An 18,598-nucleotide genomic window follows, 5' to 3' on the forward strand; every position below is an offset into this window, starting at 1 on the left:
CAATTTTCCCAGCACCATTTATTGAATAGGGAATGCTTTTCCTATTTCTTGTTTTTGTCAGGTTTGTCAAAGATCAGATGGCTGTAGATGTGTGGTATTATTTCTGAGGCCTCTGTTCTGTTCCATTGGTCTATATCTCTGTTTTGGTACCAGTACCATGCTGTTTTGGTTACTGTAGCCTTGTAGTATAGTTTGAAGTCAGGTAGCGTGATGCCTCCAGCTTTGTTCCTTTGGCTTAGGATTGTCTGGCAATGTGGGGTCTTTTTTGGTTCCATATGAACTTTAAAGCAGTTTTTTCCAATTCTGTGAAGAAACTCATTGGTAGCCTAATGGGGATGGCATTGAATCTATAAATTACTTTGGGCAGTATGGCCATTTTCACGATATTGATTCTTCCTGTCTATGAGCATGGTATGTTCTTCCATTTGTTTGTGTCCTCTTTTATTTCACTCAGCAGTGGTTTGTAGTTCTCCTTGAAGAGGTCCTTCACATCCCTTGTAAGTTGTATTCCTAGGTATTTTATTCTCTTTGAAGCTTTTGTGAATGGGAGTTCATTCATGATTTCACTCTCTGTTTGTCTGTTACTGGTGTATAAGAATGCTTGTGATTTTTGCACATTGATTTTGTATCCTGAGACTTGGTGCTGAAGTTGCTTATCAGCTTAAGGAGATTTTGGGCTGAGACGATGGGGTTTTCTAAATATACAATCATGTCATCTGCAAACAAGGACAATTTGACTTCTTTTCCTAATTGAATACCCTTTATTTCTTTCTCTTGCCTGGTTGCCCTAGCCAGAACTTCCAACACTATGTTGAATAGGAGTGGTGAGAGAGGGTATCCCTGTCTTGTGCCAGTTTTCAAAGGGAATGCTTCCAGTTTTTGCCCATTCAATATGATATTGGCTGTGGGTTTGTCATAAATAGCTCTTATTATTTTGAGATACGTTCCATCAATACTGAATTTATTGAGAGTTTTTAGCATGAAGGGCTGTTGAATTTTGTCAAAGGCCTTTTCTGAATCTATTGAGATAATCATGTGGTTTTTGTCTTTTGTTCTGTTTATATGCTGGATTACATTTATTGATTTGCATATGTTGAACCAGCCTTGCATCCCAGGGATGAAGCCCACTTGATCATAGTGGATAAGCTTTTTGATGTGCTGCTGGATTCGGTTTGCCAGTATTTTATTGAGGATTTTTGCATCGATATTCATCAGGGATATTGGTCTAAAATTCTCTCTTTTTGTTGTGTCTCTGCCAGGCTTTGGTATCAGGATGATGTTGGCCTCATAAAAGGAGTTAGGGAGGATTCCGTCTTTTTCTGTTGATTGGAATAGTTTCAGAAGGGATGGTACCAGCTCCTCCTTGTACCTCTGGTAGAACTCAGTTGTGAATCCGTCTGGTCCTGGACTTTTTTTGGTTGGTAGGCTATTAATTATTGCCTCAATTTCAGAGCCTGAAACTGGTCTATTCAGGGATTCAACTTCTTCTTAGTTTAGTCTTGGGAGAGTGTATGTGTCCAGGAATTTATCCATTTCTTCTAGGTTTTCTAGTTTATTTGCATAGAGGTGTTTACAGTATTTTCTGATGGTAGTTTGTATTTCTGTGGAGTCGGTGGTGATATCCCCTTTATCATTTTTTATTGCATCTGTTTGATTCTTCTCTCTTTTCTTCTTTATTAGTCTTGCTAGCGGTCTATCAATTTTGTTGATCTTTTCAAAAAACCAGCTCCTGGATTCATTGATTTTTTGAAGGGTTTTTTGTGTCTCTATCTCCTTCAGTTCTGCTCTGATCTTAGTTATTTCTTGCCTTCTGCTGGCTTTTGAATGTGTTTGCTCTTGCTTCTCTAGTTCTTTTAATTGTGATGTTAGGGTGTTGATTTTAGATCTCTCCTGCTTTCTCTTGTGGGCATTTAGTGCTATAAATTTCCCTCTACACACTGCTTTAAATGTGTTCCAGAGATTCTGGTATGTTGTATCTTTGTTCTCATTGGTTTCAAAGAACATCTTTATTTCTGCCTTCATTTCATTATGTACCCAGTAGTCATTCAGGAGCAGGTTGTCCAGTTTCCATGTAGTTGAGCAGTTTTGATTGAGTTTCTTAGTCCTGAGTTCTAGTTTGATTGCACTGTGGTCTGAGAGACAGTTTGTTCTAATTTCTGTTCTTTTCCATTTGCTGAGGAGTGCTTTACTTCGAACTATGTGGTCAATTTTGGAATAATTGTGATATGGTGCTGAGAAGAATATATATTCTGTTGATTTGGGGTGGAGAGTTCTGTAGATGCCTGTTAGGTCCGCTTGGTGCGGAGTTGAGTTCAATTCCTGGATATCCATGGCAACTTTCTGTCTCATTGATCTGTTTAGTGTTGACAGTGGGGTGTTAAAGTCTCACATTATTATTGTGTGGGAGTCTAAGTCTCTTTGTGAGTCTCTAAGGACTTGCTTTGTGAATCTGGGTGCTCCTGTATTGGGTGCATATATATTTAGGATAGTTAGCTCTTCTTGTTGAATTGATCCCTTTGTCATTATGTAATGGCCTTCTTTGTCTCTTTTGATCTTTGTTAGTTTAAAGTCTGTTTTATCAGAGACTAGGATTGCAACCCTTGCCTTTTTTTGTTTTCCATTTGCTTGGTAGATCTTCCTCCATCCCTTTATTTTGAGCCTGTATGTGTCTCTGCATGTGAGATGGGTCTCCTGAATACAGCAAACTGATGTGTGTTGACTCTTTATCCAATTTGCCAGTCTGTGTCTTTTAATTGGACCATTTAATTCATTTACATTTAAGGTTAATATTGTTATGTGTGAACTTGATCTTGTCATTATGATATTAGCTGGTTATTTTGCTCGTTCGTTGATACAGTTTCTTCCTAGCATCGATGGTCTTTACATTCTGGCATGTGTTTGCAATGGCTGGTACCAGTTGTTCCTTTCCATGTTTAGTGCTTCCTTCAGGGTCTCTAAGCATTTGTTTGTCTGTAAAGGATTTTATTTCTCCTTCATTTATGAAACTTAGTTTGGCTGGATATGAAATTCTGGGTTGAAAATTCTTTTCTTTAAGAATGCTGAATATTGGCCCCCACTCTCTTCTGGCTTGTAGAGTTTCTGCCAAGAGATCTGCTGTTAGTCTGATGGGCTTCCCTTTATGGGTAACCCGACCTTTCTCTCTGGCTTTCCTTCACATTTTTTCCTTCCAGTTCACCTTTGGTGAATCTGACAATTATGTATCTTGGAGTTGCTCTTCCCGAGGAGTATCTTTGTGGCGTTCTCTGTATTTCCTGAATTTGAATGTTGGCCTACCTTGCTAGTTTGGGGAAGTTCTCCTGGATAATATCCTGCAGAGTGTTTTCCAACTTGGTTCCATTCTCCCCATCACTTTCAGGCACACCAATCAGACGTAGATTTGGTCTTTTCACATAATCCCATATTTCTTGGAGGCTTTGTTCATCTCTTTTTACTCTTTTTTGTCTCAACTTCTCACTTCATTTCATTCATTTGATCTTCAGTCATTGATACTCTTTATTCCAGTTGATCGAGTTAGTTACTGAAGCTTGTGCATTTGTCACGTAGTTCTTGTGTCATGGTTTTCATCTCTATCAGTTCGTTTATGGACTTCTCTGCATCGGTTATTCTAGTTATCCATTCTTCCTTTCTTTTTTCAAGGTTTTTAGTTTCTTTGTGCTGGGTATGTACTTCCTCCTTTAGCTCTGAGAAGTTTGATCGACTGAAGCTTTCTTGTCTCAACTCGTCAAAATCATTCTCCGTTCAGCTTTGTTCCATTGCTGGCGATGAGCTGCGATCCTTTGGAGGGGGAGATGTGCTCTGATTTTTTGAATTTCCAGCTTTTCTGCACTGCTGTTTCCCCACCTTTGTGGTTTTATCTGCCTTTGGTCTTTGATGATGGTGACGTACTGATGGGGTTTTGGTGTGGGTGTCCTTTTTGTTTGTTAGTTTTCCTTCTAACAGTCAGGACCTTCAGCTGCGGGTCTGTTGGAGTTTGCTTGAGGTCCACTCAAGACCCCGTTTGCCTGGGTATCGGCAGCGGAGGCTGCAGAAGATAGAATATTGCTGAACAGCAAGTGTTGCTGTCTGATTCTTGCTCTGGGAGCTTCATCTTAGAGGTGTACCCAGCCATGTGAGGTGGGAGGTGTCAGTCTGCACCTAGTGGGGGATGTCTCCCAGATAGGCTACTCAGGGGTCAGGGACCCACTTGAGCAGGCAGTCTGTCCGTTCTCAGATCTCAACCTCCGTGCTGGGAGAACCACTGCTCTCCTCAAAGCTGTCAGACAGGGACATTTACATCTGCAGAGCTTTCTGCTGCTTTTTGTTTAGCTATGCCCTGTCCCCATAGGTGGAGTCTACAGAGGCAGGCAGGCCTCCTTGAGCTGCAGTAGGCTCCACCCAGTTCGAGCTTCCTGGAGGCTTTGTTTACCTACTTAAGCCTCAGTAATGGCGGGTGCCCCTCCCCCAGCCTCGCTACCGCCTTGCAGTTAGATCTCAGACTGCTGTGCTAGCAATGAGGGAAGCTCCGTGGGCGTGGGACTCTCCAGGCCAGGCGTGGGATATAATCTCCTGGGGTGCCGTTTGCTAAGACCTAATACTAAGACCTAATACTGTAAAGTGCAGTATTAGGGTGGGAGTTACCCAATTTTCCAGGTGTTGTGTGCCTCAGTTTCCCTTGGCTAGGAAAAGGAATTCCCTTCCCCGTTGCGCTTCCCAGGTGAGGCGATGCCTCGCCCTGCTTCAGCTCTTGCTGGTTGGGCTTCACCCACTGACCAGCACTGACTGTCCGACAAGCCCCAGTGAGATGAACCTGGTACCTCTGTTGAAAATGCAGAAATCACCCATCTTCTGTGTCATTCACGCTGGGAGCTGGAGCTGAACCTGTTTGGCCATCTTGGGCACCCCTGTCCACTTGGAAATTTTAAAATGATCTTCTAAATAACTCATGTAAAGGAGAAATCAAAACAAATTGCAAATTATTTAGAATTAATAAAAACTACTTCTCTAAAGCTGAGGAATTCTACCAAATAGGTGTTAGAGGAAATTGTATAGATTTTGATTTACTTTCCAGGAAGTAAGAAGACAAAAGAGATGAATTAAAAACATAAAGCTAAGAAAGAGATAAACCAAAAGAAAGGTGAGGAATTGGGAAAAGCAGAAATGAATAAAACAGCAATTTTGATCAGTGAAACACAGGGTTTTAAAAATGAAAGATAAACCTTTGTAAAATATGATAAAAAAAGCAAGAATTAACAAAAATTGCCACTATTAGGAATAATTTGAGGAGGATGCCTACAAATTGAAGAGATATTTTTAATTATGAGAGTACTATTTATAGTTTACTATAAATGATTGGATAGTGTTAAACCAATAGATTTGAAAGACTAGATGAAATGTGATGACTTTGTAAAAATATGGATTGTAAAAATTGATAAAAAGTAGAAAATGTAAATAAATGAAACATCTTAGGAGAAATTGGAAAATAGGACAAGAACTTAGTTTTAAAAAGAGGCTGGGCGCGGTGGCCCATGCCTATAATCCCAGCACTTTGGGAGGCCGAGGTGGGCAGCTCACCTGAGGTGAGGAATTCAAGACCAGCCTGGCCAACATGGTGAAACCCCGTCTCTACTAAAAATACAAAAATTAGCTGGGCGTGGTGGCAGGCATCTGTAATCCTAATTACTCAGGAGGCTGAGGCATGCGAGTTGCTTGAACCTGGGAGGCAGAGGTTTCAGTGAGCTGAGGTGGCGCCATTGCACTGTAGCCTGGGAGACAAGAGGGAAACTCTCCAAAAAAAAAAAAAAGACAAATATAATTAGAAAAACTTTCAAGGGGCCAGGTGTGGTGGCTCATACCTGTAATCCCAGCACTTTGGGAGGCCAAAGGGGGAAGATTGCTGAGACCAGCAATTTGAGACCAGCCTGGGCAAGACCTAATTTCTACAAAAATTAAAAAAAAAAAAAAAAAAAAAAACCCAAAAACTTAGCCAGGCATGGTGGTGCGTGCATGTAGTCCCAACAACTCAGGAGACTGAGGTGGGAGGATCGCTTGAGGCCAGGAATCAAGGCTGCAGTGTGCTGTGATCATGCCACCACTGCTCTGTAGCCTGGGCAAGAGTGAGACTCCGACTCAAGAAAAGAAAAAGAAAAACCTTCCAGGGGCACATTTATTTGTAAACCATTCCAGAGGATAGGAAAGAGATGTAAAGCTCCCTAATTCATTCCATATGGTTAGCATAATCCTTAGAGCAAACTGCACAAATAAAACACAAGGAAAACTAAACCATATTCAATTAATGTAGGTGCAAAAATCCAAAATAAAACTAGCAGTTTGAATTCAGCAGTGTAGTAACAGATATATCATTTTCAAGTAAGAGTTATACCAAAACATGCAAGACTGAGTCAAGAGTAACTCACTGTAGCTCACTAAATTAACAGATTAAAGGATTGTAGTCATCTTCACAAGCTGAAAGAGCATGTGACAAATTCAACATCCTCTGATACTCTTAAGAATCTCGAAATAGAAGGAAACTTCCTTAGCTTAGCTTCTTGGCTTGATTAAATATACCTAACAGAAATCTACAGGAAACAAACTTGGTGAAAAGTTTTTACGAAGACAGAAACGGTACTAAAAAGTACAGTTTGGAAAATGAGATAAAGGCTCTCGTTGTTTGTAAATACGGGGTCTTTTTTTTTGTTTTTTGGACCAAAAACCCCCCGTGATGATCTACTGGCATTCTATTACAACTAAGAAAGCTTAGTAAGGAAGCTGTGCACAACACCAACACACCAGTATGAAAAGTGTGTACACCAGCAATAACCAGTTAGAAAAAGTATGAGGAAATAGACTCACATCCACAATAGCTACAAGAAGTAAATATTATCTAGAAATAAGATTAACAAGAGAAATGTAAGGCCTATATAAATAAAATGATCAATCTATGCTAGAGGGTATAAAAGAAACACAAAAATTGAGGTATACCATGTATAAGACCCGACATAATAAGTATATCAGTTCTACCAAGTTAATTTATAAAGTCAAAGCAGTTTCATAGAACCACAGTAAAGCTTTTTAAATGGAAGTAATAACTTGATTATCACATTAATCTGAAAGACATCAGGCATAAAGCAATTTTGATTACATCTCAAAACAATCCATGGAGCTAGGGTAAATGTGCTGTTCATTTACCCTAGTGTAAGGAATAATCACGTACAGATGTAGAACTGAGAACCTAGGAACAGGGCAATGTATATATATGGGAACTTGGTATTTAAATAATGGCATCACAAGTCAGTTGAGAAGGGTTTGAACTATTCAGTAAATGATGTTGAGGTTATTTGCTACTAGTTCTTATTTCATATCATGGATGAAAAAAATCAAGATGAATTAAACATGGAAATCTAAAAATAACTAGAAGAAAATATTGGAAAAAAATTGTAATAAATGCGGTGTAAGAAATGCATTCCCAACCAAGACACAAAACCCGGTAGCCATGAAAAAAAAATGATAGATTTGACTATATTTTTAAAAAGTAAAACCTTTCACTTTTTACAAAACTTTGATAAAATTAGATTTCATAAATAAAAGAGTGGGAAAATATAGGTAATAGAACAGAAAATTTAAGATAATATAAAGAGCACCTACAAACAAAAATAGGACAAAGTACATGGAAATATTTTACAAATAAGAAATACAGACTACAGACATAAAAAACATTCAACTTCGTAAGCAATCAGGAAAATTGAAGTTAACAGGAGATACTATTTTTCAATACATTGAAATGGCAGATATTAAAGATTAGTAATAGTGCTGGAGATAATGTGAGGAAAGGAGTACTCTCAGTCATTGTACAAATTGGTACAACTTTTGGATGGACAGTCTGACAATGTGTATCAACATGTGAAACGTCTCCAGCCTTTGATCTAATGACTAATTGTAGGCATCCAGCCTAAAGAAATATTGACACAAGTGCCCAAAGAGTCAGATACAAGATTGTGTGAAGTGTTTTTTGAGATAATAAAAAATTAGAAACAGCATACATGTACAGAAATGCAGAAATTGTTGAATTAATACATACCAATTTCTGACATATAACACTGCAGCAGCTAAAGACAATAGCTCTCTACTGTGGACATGAAAATACTTCTAAGACATTGACAGGAAAAGGAAGTTGCATAGTAGGCACACACTCCTGTTTACATTTGTATAGTTAAAACCTGTTTACCTATACGTAGCATATATGCGTGTGTGCACCCTAGAAAAGAGTCTGTGATAATACATATCAGGCTGTTGACAGTGGTTTTGTTGGCTGAAGGAGGAATAAAGGGGGCTTCTCACATTTTACTCCATTTGATTCTAGGTTATTTGATTTGAAAAAAAAGAAACATGTTTTTATGTAGAACAGACAAATTTTAAAATTATTTTTCATCATAGAAAATGAAAATGTATACTCTGCTATCCTTTATGCTCTGTCCATTTTTTTCTTCAAAAATGTGTCTGACCTATTTCCTTATCAATGCGAATGAAAATGAGCTTTGCTACACAACCTCTTTTCAGAGCTTTGTATTCCTGAAGTGTTGGAGTTGCCTACATGGCATAGTCAAATGTTTTTAACTTAACCACAACCCACAGTAAAAATGAAGTTTTCTGCAAAGTAAAAAGTAGTAGTCCTGGCCCCACCTTCCCTGTGTGCACATATAATTAATGGAAAAATGAAATCAAACAACTCTGATTGTACTTCTAGTGACTAATTCATGTTCTGTTCTATTCCATGCCTTTAAAGAAAATTGTGTTGGCAACCCACGAAGTATGTTTCACAATCCACTAATGGGTCATGTCCTACTGTTTAGAAACACTGGCTAGAGTGTTTCAAACATCTGCTCTGTTTACCCCTGACAAAACTGCTACTCGTGGCACGATGCAAGTCTTTCCCACATTTGTTTTATTTTATGGCTAAAAGTCATTTCTGCATTTGCAAATTACTTCCTTGAGTTATTTAACTCTCCATAGTCTTATGGTAATTCTCTTTAGATTTCCCTTTTCAGAACCCTTTTGTGACACTGAAAACCTGAGTTTTCAAACTGATACATCTACCTGAGAGTTTTCACATATAATTTGGTCAAAAAGTTAAAAAACCAGAAGACTTTGCCCTGCTACTGAGGTGCTCGGAAGGTACGCCTGGCTGCTCACAAAGGCACATAGTGAGCGACAGGGACTGAAAGGGCTCAGAGAATGCCCGAGTTCTCTTAGTACAGTTTGTACATTTTAAACCACTGTGAATTGAAGGAAAAAAAAAAAAAAAGGCAAACTTGGTAGTTTAGAAATAGATAAGGACCCACTTATAGATTAAATAATAATTAGCTTGTTCCAGAGAGACCAGTGAAGATTAGTTGGTTTCTTTAATGTGTTAGAAAGATGGTCCTCAAAGTCCTTGAAATGTGAAGGCATTTTATCTCTTTAAGAAAACAAGAAAACTCCACAAAATCTTGAAAGCTAGATAATCCTAGCTTAAAAATGATAAAATTTGAGTAGGGTTTGAAAACACTAAAATCAGTTTGCCAAATAATCAGCTCTAATTTCTTTATACTAAATCCAAACTTTACCTAAATCTTACCTAAGAATTGAGTTCCTTATTGTAACCAGATAGGAGACACTTTTGTATATTATTCCAAATCTTGAAAACCTATAAGGAGTAAAAAGTGTTATTATTTTAAAGAAGAAGAAATGCGGCCCAAGAGGTATTGATTCACTTGGCTGAGGGCTTCAAGTAGCACAAGGCAGAAGCAGGATCTGTTGACTTCCAAATCTGTTTTCTTCACCGTGTGACCTTTGCATCTTTCCCGCACAAATATTATTCCACAAATATTTATTGTCACCGACTATAACATCAGATCAGAGCTATATATCAGAGAGACTGCAGCAGTGAGTTCTACCCAGGTCCACACTTCTGCCCACACTCAAGTAAACGAGCCACTAAGCCCAGCCCGAAATCAGTCATCTTACATGTGAAGTCCATAGCATTTAAGGCCTAGATGCTGAATATAATAGACAAGCTACAGTGCGGTGTTTTCTCTCACTACTAAGAGTAGATTTGGGCCAGGTGCGGTGGCTCACGCCTGTAATCTCAGCACTTTGGGAGTCTGAGGCGGGCGGATCATGAGATCAGGAGATCGAGACCATCCTGGCTAACATGGTGAAACCCCGTCTCTACTAAAAATACAAAAAATTAGCCAGGTGTGGTGACAGGTGCCTGTAGTCCCAGCTACGTGGGAGGCTGAGGCAGGAGAATGGTGTGAACCCGGGAGGCGGAGCTTGCAGTGAGCCGAGATCAAGCCACTGCACTCCAGCCTAGGTGACAGAGCGAGACTCCATCTCAAACAACAACAACAAAAAACAGTAGATTTGCCCTGAATCTTTTACTGGGGTTAACATTTTAGACCTTTCACTTTAAAATAGAGCTTCAGGTCTAAAACTGTCAATTGCCTGTGATTTTGCCATGCTTTTCTTTTTTTTTTTTTTTTTTTTTGAGACGGAGTCTCACTGTGTCTCCCAGGCTGGAGTGCAGTGGCGTGATCTCGGCTCACTGCAAGCTCCGCCTCCCGGGTTCACGCCATTCTCCCACCTCAGCCTCCCAAGTAGCTGAGACTACAGGCGCCCGCCACCACGCCCGACTAGTTTTTTTTTTGTATTTTTAGTAGAGACGGGGTTTCACCATGTTAGCCAGGATAGTCTCGATCTCCTGACCTCGTGATCCACCCGCCTCGGCCTCCCAAAGTGCTGGGATTACAGGCTTGAGCCACCGCGCCCGGCTTTGCCATGCTTTTCAAGTGATTGCTTTCTTAAAGAGGACCATGATGAAACTTTCCACAGATCTGAGTTAAATCATCTTCACAGTTTACAACAATTGTAATCATTTAGGATTTCTCCATGTTTGTCATCAGGAAACTGTGATTTTTCTCTACAATAACACGATTCTTACCCTTCTGGCTATTCTGTCTCACCTGTTCTTTCTAGAAGGAAAGCCTCATGCCTTTGGCCTTAGTTGGAAAGCATTGGCCTTGCTGGTCCTTGGCCTCCGATATCTGTCATAGCCCTGCAGGCTGAAGCACCAGTGAGCCTCCTATCAGGAGAAACTCCCAGGGAAATGAGAAATAACTTCATTTCTCCAAGGACTTCACAGTCTCATGTGGATGAGGCAGGTACTTGCTACAGCTGGGAAAGGCTTACCTCAAAAGAGGCAGAGATGCCTCTTAAAAGGGGGTTTACTTTTAATGGTTTTGAGAAGCAGCAGCTTCAGAGGAGAGCTATCCCAGCAGGAACACAGGCCTCAGCCAGCCCTGGACTTCTGCCAGGGTTGGGGAGGGCCCCAGAGCAGCAGGAGTGAATTCACAAGACTGGATTTCTCCCAGTTAAGTTCACAAGTCATGGACTCAGGACAGCTGCCCAAGATCTTGAGTGGCATTTTGGAGAGCCTGCAGCTAAGGCTCTTCTGCAGGGGACTGCAGCTGTGCAGAAGGAGTCAGAGTCTACCACCATGGCTAAATGAGCCCTCTGGCTGACCCCAAACCAGAAAAAAAAAATTGGAGAGGGAATCATTTTTGGACTTTTAATTTCTTTAGACCTCAATTTTCAAGAAAAATGACATTTGGTTTAAGACCTTAATAGCTCCCTGAGAATTTAATAATGTGAAGTATTTCATATAGTTCAAATCAGGGCATTTTAATATTGCTGGCATTTATTATTTGGAGAAGTTTTATGCCTTCATTTGAGTTCACTGCATAATCTCCAGTGAGCTCCACTGAATGTCCTACCTGAGAAAATGTAAGATGAAGAACAGATTGGGGAGTGAATTTCCCGTCTAGGGCATTTATGACCTTCCGTAAATGCAACCAATGTTCTGTTCTTACCCATTTCAGAACCTTCAGCGTCCCACCACTGACCTCAGGAGGACTCCTGCAGGAGTCATGATGATGGTCCGGAGCAGGCTTCCAGGTGAGGGGGAAGGCTTAGGGACACTCAGCACCCTTACCCAGGAGCAACAGCTGCATCTGGCTTTGCTTCACCACAGGGGTTAAGAAAGCCAAACGAAGCCAGCATGCCAACACTCCGTGGCTCACGCTTGGAATCCCAGCACTTTAGGAGGTTTAGGCATGTGGATTGCTTGCATCTAGGAGTTTGGGACCAGCTTAGGCAACATGGCAAGATCCCATCTCTACAAAAAGTTTTAAAATGTACATGTGTACCTATGTAACAAACCTGCACATTCTGCACATGTATCCCAGAACTTAAAGTAAATAAAAATTTAAAAAATAATAATAAATAAATAAAAATTAGCCATATCTGGTGGTCCATGCCTGTAATTCCAGCTACTTGGGAGGCTGAGGTAGGAGGATCGCTTGAGCCCCAGAGGTGGACGTTGAAGTGAACGGTGATAGTACCATTGCACACCAGCCTGGGCAACAGACCGAGACCCTATCTCCAAAACAAAAACAAAAACTAAGAAAGCCAAACATAAGCAACACTGGGGAGGCAAGGAAGAGGGACATTTCCCTTTCTCTTCAGGTGTCAGTCTGAGTCCATAAAGATGAGTGTTGGCTTCCTCAGATGTTTTGGGGACGAAGCCTTCTTCTTATCAGACTCCCTATATCCTCCCAGGACGAAGGAATGACTCATTCAGGCTGCCGAGATTGGCAAAGGCTCATTAGGCATACGGGCCTCCTTCCTCTGGTTCTCTTTTGGATCTTGCCTGTCCCCAAGTAGCATGCAGTTTTCCCTTTGGTTTTGTTCATTTTCTGTAGCTGATTCATGGGGGCCTTCTCTGCCTCTGTTGCAAGGTGGGACATAGCAGGCCTGCCACTACCTTGTAAGTAAATTCCATTTGCTGGGGGAAGAAGAATGGGAAGACCAACCTGGATTTGGCTTCCAGTCATAGTCTCCAATCCACCTTAAAAACGACTGAAGCTGCTATTACCATCTTTATTGGAGTCTATTGTGCTTCTGTGAACAGGTTTCAGTGGGATTCAGAACTTTGGAGGGGAGAAGGATTGTATTAATTAGTACCCTAAACACTCAACGTGGATCGTCTTAATTCATGTCAGGAAACATGATAGTGGCTGGTCATGGTGGCTCACTCCGGTAATCCCAGCACTTTGGGAAGCAGAGGCAGGTGGATCACTTGAGCCCAGGAGTTTGAGACCAGCCTGAGCAACATGGCAAAACCCTGTCTCTACAAAAAATACAAAAATTAGGAAGGTGTGGTGACACACACCTTCCAGAATTGGTTCCTTCTGGCGGATTCATGGTCTCACTGACTTGAAGAATGAAGCCGTGGACCCTCGCAGTGAGTTACAGTTCTAAAATATGGTGGGTCCAGAGTTTGTTCCTTTAGATGTTCAGATGTGTCCAGAGTTTCTTCATTCCGGTGGGTTCATGGTCTTGCTGACTTCAGGAATGAAGCTGCAGACCCTTGTGGTGAGTGTTACAGTTCTTAAAGATGGTGTGTCCTGAGTGTGTTCCTTCAGCTGTTCAGATGTGTCTGGAGTTTCTTCCTTCTGGTGGGTTCGCGGCCTCGCCGACTTCAGGAGTGAAGCCACAGACCTTCGCAGAGAGTGTTACAGCTCTTAAAGGTGACTCATCTGGAGTTGTTTGTTCCTCCTGATGGGTTCATGGTCTCGGTGACTTCAGGAATGAAGCCGCTGACCCTGGCAGTGAGTGTTACAGCTCATAAACGTAGTGCAGACCCAAAGAGTGAGCAGCAGCAAGATTTATTATAAAGAGCGAAAGAACAAAGCTTCCATACGGTGGAAGGAAACCCAAACCAGGTTGCTGCTGCTGGCGCCAGTGGCCAGCTTTTATTCCCTTATTTGGCCCCACCCACATCCTGCTGATTGGTCCATTTTACAGAGCGCTGACTGGTCCATTTTACAGAGTGCTGATTGGTGTGTTTACAAACCTTTAGCTAGACAGAAAAGTTCTCCAAGTCCCCACTCGACCCAGAAGCCCAGCTGGCTTCACCTCTCACCAGCTACTTGGGAGGTTGAGGTGGGAGGATCACCTGAGCCTGGGGAGGTCAAGGCTTCAGTGAGCTGTGTGTGATCGCACCACCTTGGGCGACAGAGTGAGATGCTGACTCAAAAAAAAGAAAAAAAAAAAAAAGAAAAAGAAACATAACAGTTAACTCTAGAGTACCACCTCCACAGCATACCTTCTGTCATAGGAAAAACTGATTTTCTCAGTTCCAGTTAAAAATCCTGGGAAAGTATCTTACTTCTATTTGGATAGCTACTATTAACAAAACAAAACAGAAAATAAGTGTTGACAAGGATATGAAGAAATTGGAATCCTTGTGCACTGTTGGTGAGAGTGTAAAATGATGTAGCCGCTATGGGAAGAAGCATGAAGTTTCCTAAAAAAATAAAATAAAATAAAATAGAACAGGATGCGGTGGCTCATTCCTATAATTGTAGCACTTTGAGAGGATTACTTGAGGCCAGGAGTTTGAGACCAGCCTGAGTAACAAAGTGAGAACTTATGTCTATTTAAACTTTTAAAATGCAAAAACAAACAAAAAACAAAAATTAAAATAGAGCTACCATGTGATTCAGTAACACCACTTTTGCGTATATATACAAAAGAACCAGAAACAAGGGCTCGAAGAGATGTTTGTACACCCATGTCAATAGCAGCATTATTCACAAGAGCCCAAAGGTGTCCACAGATGGATGAATGGATTTTTTAAATGTGGTATATACAATACATACAATGAAATATTTTTCAGCCTTTAATAGGAAGGATGTTCTGACACATGCTACAACATGGGTGAACCTTGAAGACCTTACGCTAAGTGAAAGAAGCCAGTCACAAAAAGACACATACTATATGATACCACTTACGGGAGGTACTTACAGTAGTCAGTTTCATAGAGACAGAAAGTAAAATAGTGGTTGTCAGGGGCTGGAGAAAGGAGAAATGGAGAGGTGTTTAATGGGTTTCAGCTTTAATGTTTAATGAGTTTCAGCTCTGCAAGATGAAAAAGTTCTAGAGATTGATTGCACAACAGTGTAAATGTGCCTAACACGACTATACACTTGAAAAATGTTTAAGGTTGTAAATTTAATGTTAAGTGTTTATTACCACAATTTTTTAAAAATCTTGGGAAACATTTTTGATGAACACCCCCAGGATCAGGAGATCCATCCTGAAGCAACCAATTGTGGCCAACAAGCAGTAAGCTCAGAACACAGGAGCCCCCATTAGTGTGGAGGGAAGAGCATTGAATGTTCACTACTGCTGGCCTTCATATAATTTGAAACTAGTCAGATGTGAGGAAGCTCGAATCCTGTGGCTGAAAAATATCTGTAACAATGCAATTCATAAATGGAAGTGAAGATTCATTGAGATTTCTGCAGAAGTAACAATTCTGTAGTTTCCTAACAAAAGAAAGAGGTGAAATATTTATTATTTTTGAGTTGTCCTAGTCAGAGATATAAAACTAATAAATCTCAGTAGTTCAATCTGAGATGACAGGACAGGGAGTGCAGCAAAGATGGGCTTTTTGCTAAAGCTCTTGGATAGATAAAGAATTCTTGCATGGCAAATATTTCTCAATGAGGTATGGTCTTCTGAGTTCAGTCATTTGAGGTCGTGTGCAATTCAGAGCAATAAGGATTCAGTGATTTTAAAATAAAAACTTCTTGCTTTTGTAATATTACCTGGCACTTTGGTTTGGGATAAAATGTTAACTATTGATTTTTCTGTTGAAACTCAGATTTCTGCTGGGCTCGTAACTCATTCTAAGTAGTCTACTTGTGTGGATGATGAACTGGACTCTCTGGGAGATAGCATACATCAGCAAAACACCTTAGGATTCAGATCATTGATGAAAATTGAGATGGAGTCACTGGGCAGAGCTGTGTAAAGGAGGAGGGAAGGGGAGGTGCATATAGCGTTTGCCTTCCCAGCCATCTGTGGTTCTTCTGCCAAGAGCATCCCCTTTTAGGGTTGAACTGTTTCCACCTCACTTCAGTATTGTGGTTCAGTGGGTGCCAATCTGATTGCTCTGCTTTCTTGGGTACAGGATGGGTGTGTGACTCAAAGGCATTGAAGTCCTTGAGAGATGATGTTTAACCTGGAAACAAGGGAAGAGAGTTCCTTCTTCTCTCACAGCAAAGATGATACAATCACTGGCCATGGTTATAGGCTTGAGGAGAATGCCAGTTTGAGTGGATAAAATGATGTGAAGAGAGAAGCACAGTTAGAAAGGAAAGACATAGGCTGGGTGCGGTGGCTTAAGCCTATAATCCCAGCACTCTGGGAGGCCGAGGCAGGCAGATCACCTGAGGTCAGGAGTTCAAGACTAGCCTGGCCAACATAGTGAAACCCTGTCTCTACTAAAAATACAAAAATTAGCCAGGCACAGTGATGGGCGCCTGTAATCCCAGCTACTAGGGAGGATGTGGCAGAAGAATTGCTCGAACCCAGGAGACAGAGGTTGCATTGAGCTGAGATCATGCCACTCTGTACTCCACTCCAGCCTGAGCAACAGAGTAAGACCCTATTTCAAAAGAAAAAAAAAAGAGAGAGAGAGAAAATCAAACCAAACCAAAGAAAGACATACACAGATGGTCAGGTGCGGTGGCATGTGCCTGTAATCTTTGCCACTTGGAAGGCTGAGGTGGGAGGATCGCTTGAGTCCAGTAGTTCAAGGTTTCATTGAGCTGTGGTGATGCTACTGGACTCCAGCCTGAGCAACAGAGCAATAGCCTGTCTCTAAACAAACAAACAAAACAGAAATAAAGCATACAGAGATGCACACCTCACAGCATTTTGGTTTTCTGTTTGGATTGACCCAGAAGTGCAGCCTTACCCTTGTCTGCTCACCCTGAGGTTTGGTTTCAGGTTCCATGCATGGATACATTTCTCTTCTGCCTCGGCTGGTTGGAGTTGGATATCTGTCACTTTCAATTAAAAGAGTCCAGGGATACAGCTCAGGGCATTAGACATAGGCCACCCAGCATTCCTATAGGGTGGAGGAGACTTTCCTCTGAAGATGGACTAGGCTATTGCCTGCCTTTCATGAGAAAACAAGGAGTAGCAGGAAAAGTATCTTGAACCCTAGACTAAGAGCAAAGGAAAAAGATCTGCTTTCTACTCCCACCATTAATGTGTGGTTAATCTTGGGTGAATTACTTTCTGGTTCTTCCCTTTCTACACTCCAACTTTCTGTAGTATTTGAACATTTAAAAGTGATCATGTGGCCAGACGTGGTGGCTCTCGCCTGTAATCCCAGCATTTTGAGAGGCAGAGGTGGGTGGATTACGAGATCAGTAGTTTGAGACCAGCCTGGCCAAGATGGTGAAACCCTGTCTCTACTAAAAATACAAAAATTAGCCAGGCGTGGTGGCACGCGCCTGTAATCACAGCTACTCGGGAGGCTGAGGCAGGAGAATCGTTTGAGCCTGGGAGGCGGAGCTTGCAGTGAGCCGAGATGGCGCCACTGCACTGCAGCCTGGGTGACAGAGCAAGACTCCATCTCAAAAAAAAAAAAAAAAAAGAAAGTGATCATGTGTCACAGTTGCCTCAGGAAACCTTAAAAGGGATAAAACCGTTATGGAACAACAAATGCTATTAACATTTTTCCTACAGAAGGAGATCTAGAAAAACAAAGGCAAAGTATCAGATGTTTCTTCAGGTACTAAACAGTATATAAACATGTCAAGTTCAACCAGTAGAGAAGGAGAGAGACTCTTCTGTTCACTGGGTCTTCTACATAAACACATCTCAAGATTTTTATTGCAAACCAATAGCTTCTCCTCTGAGCCATATCCCTAGGATGGTTAGACATTTCCCTATGGCACTCAGCAGTCGCAGAAACATCGAAGTCCAGGACAATGGCCACAACTAACTTGATGTTAAACAGACAATGAGAGGTAAGAATTAGCTGAGTATGAAAAGAGGAAATGTACAGAGAAAAATGGAAAACCGTAACCCAGGCTGCTTAAGAGACTCTGGATAAAATCTAGGGGTGGCAGGATAGGGGGGCATCACGAATAAAAAGCCACAGGAGCACTCTTTGAGGCCCTTGTCTCCCATTTGGAAAGGATGCAGCATTTTATTGAGGGAGCGGCAGCATCCCCAGGCAGCAGGGCAAGGCAGGACATGTCATACACTTATACAACAGCTTCCTTGGCTCACACCCTTGACTTCTTAGATCCCATCTGATTGCTCAGGTTCAGTTTGTATTACTCAGAGCTTGCTCTCTTCTGGGACAATTTCAATGACTTTACTGACAACTTTAAGTGATTTTTAAAACAGGGCAGTGTGCCTAACAAAAAGGGTTGTATTCTTTGGAATAGAAATGCAGTGATTTGATGTTCTCTCCATGGTTCAAAGCCCAGACAGACTCCTGGTGATCCTGGACAAATCCTTGATTTGAGTTTCAGCTTTTCCTTCTATGAAATGGAAAAATATGTTGTCAGTAGGTTCCAGGACGTCCATGTGTGAAGCCACAGGTGGAAGAATTGGCCCAGCCTCGCAGCATCACTTTACCTCCTTGCATCATTTTTCTTACCAGAAATTGAAGGAGTTGGCCTAAATTCCTGAG

The sequence above is a fragment of the Macaca mulatta genome, chromosome 15 (genome assembly GCF_049350105.2).
Source record: "Macaca mulatta isolate MMU2019108-1 chromosome 15, T2T-MMU8v2.0, whole genome shotgun sequence".
NCBI classification, from domain to species: domain Eukaryota; kingdom Metazoa; phylum Chordata; class Mammalia; order Primates; family Cercopithecidae; genus Macaca; species Macaca mulatta.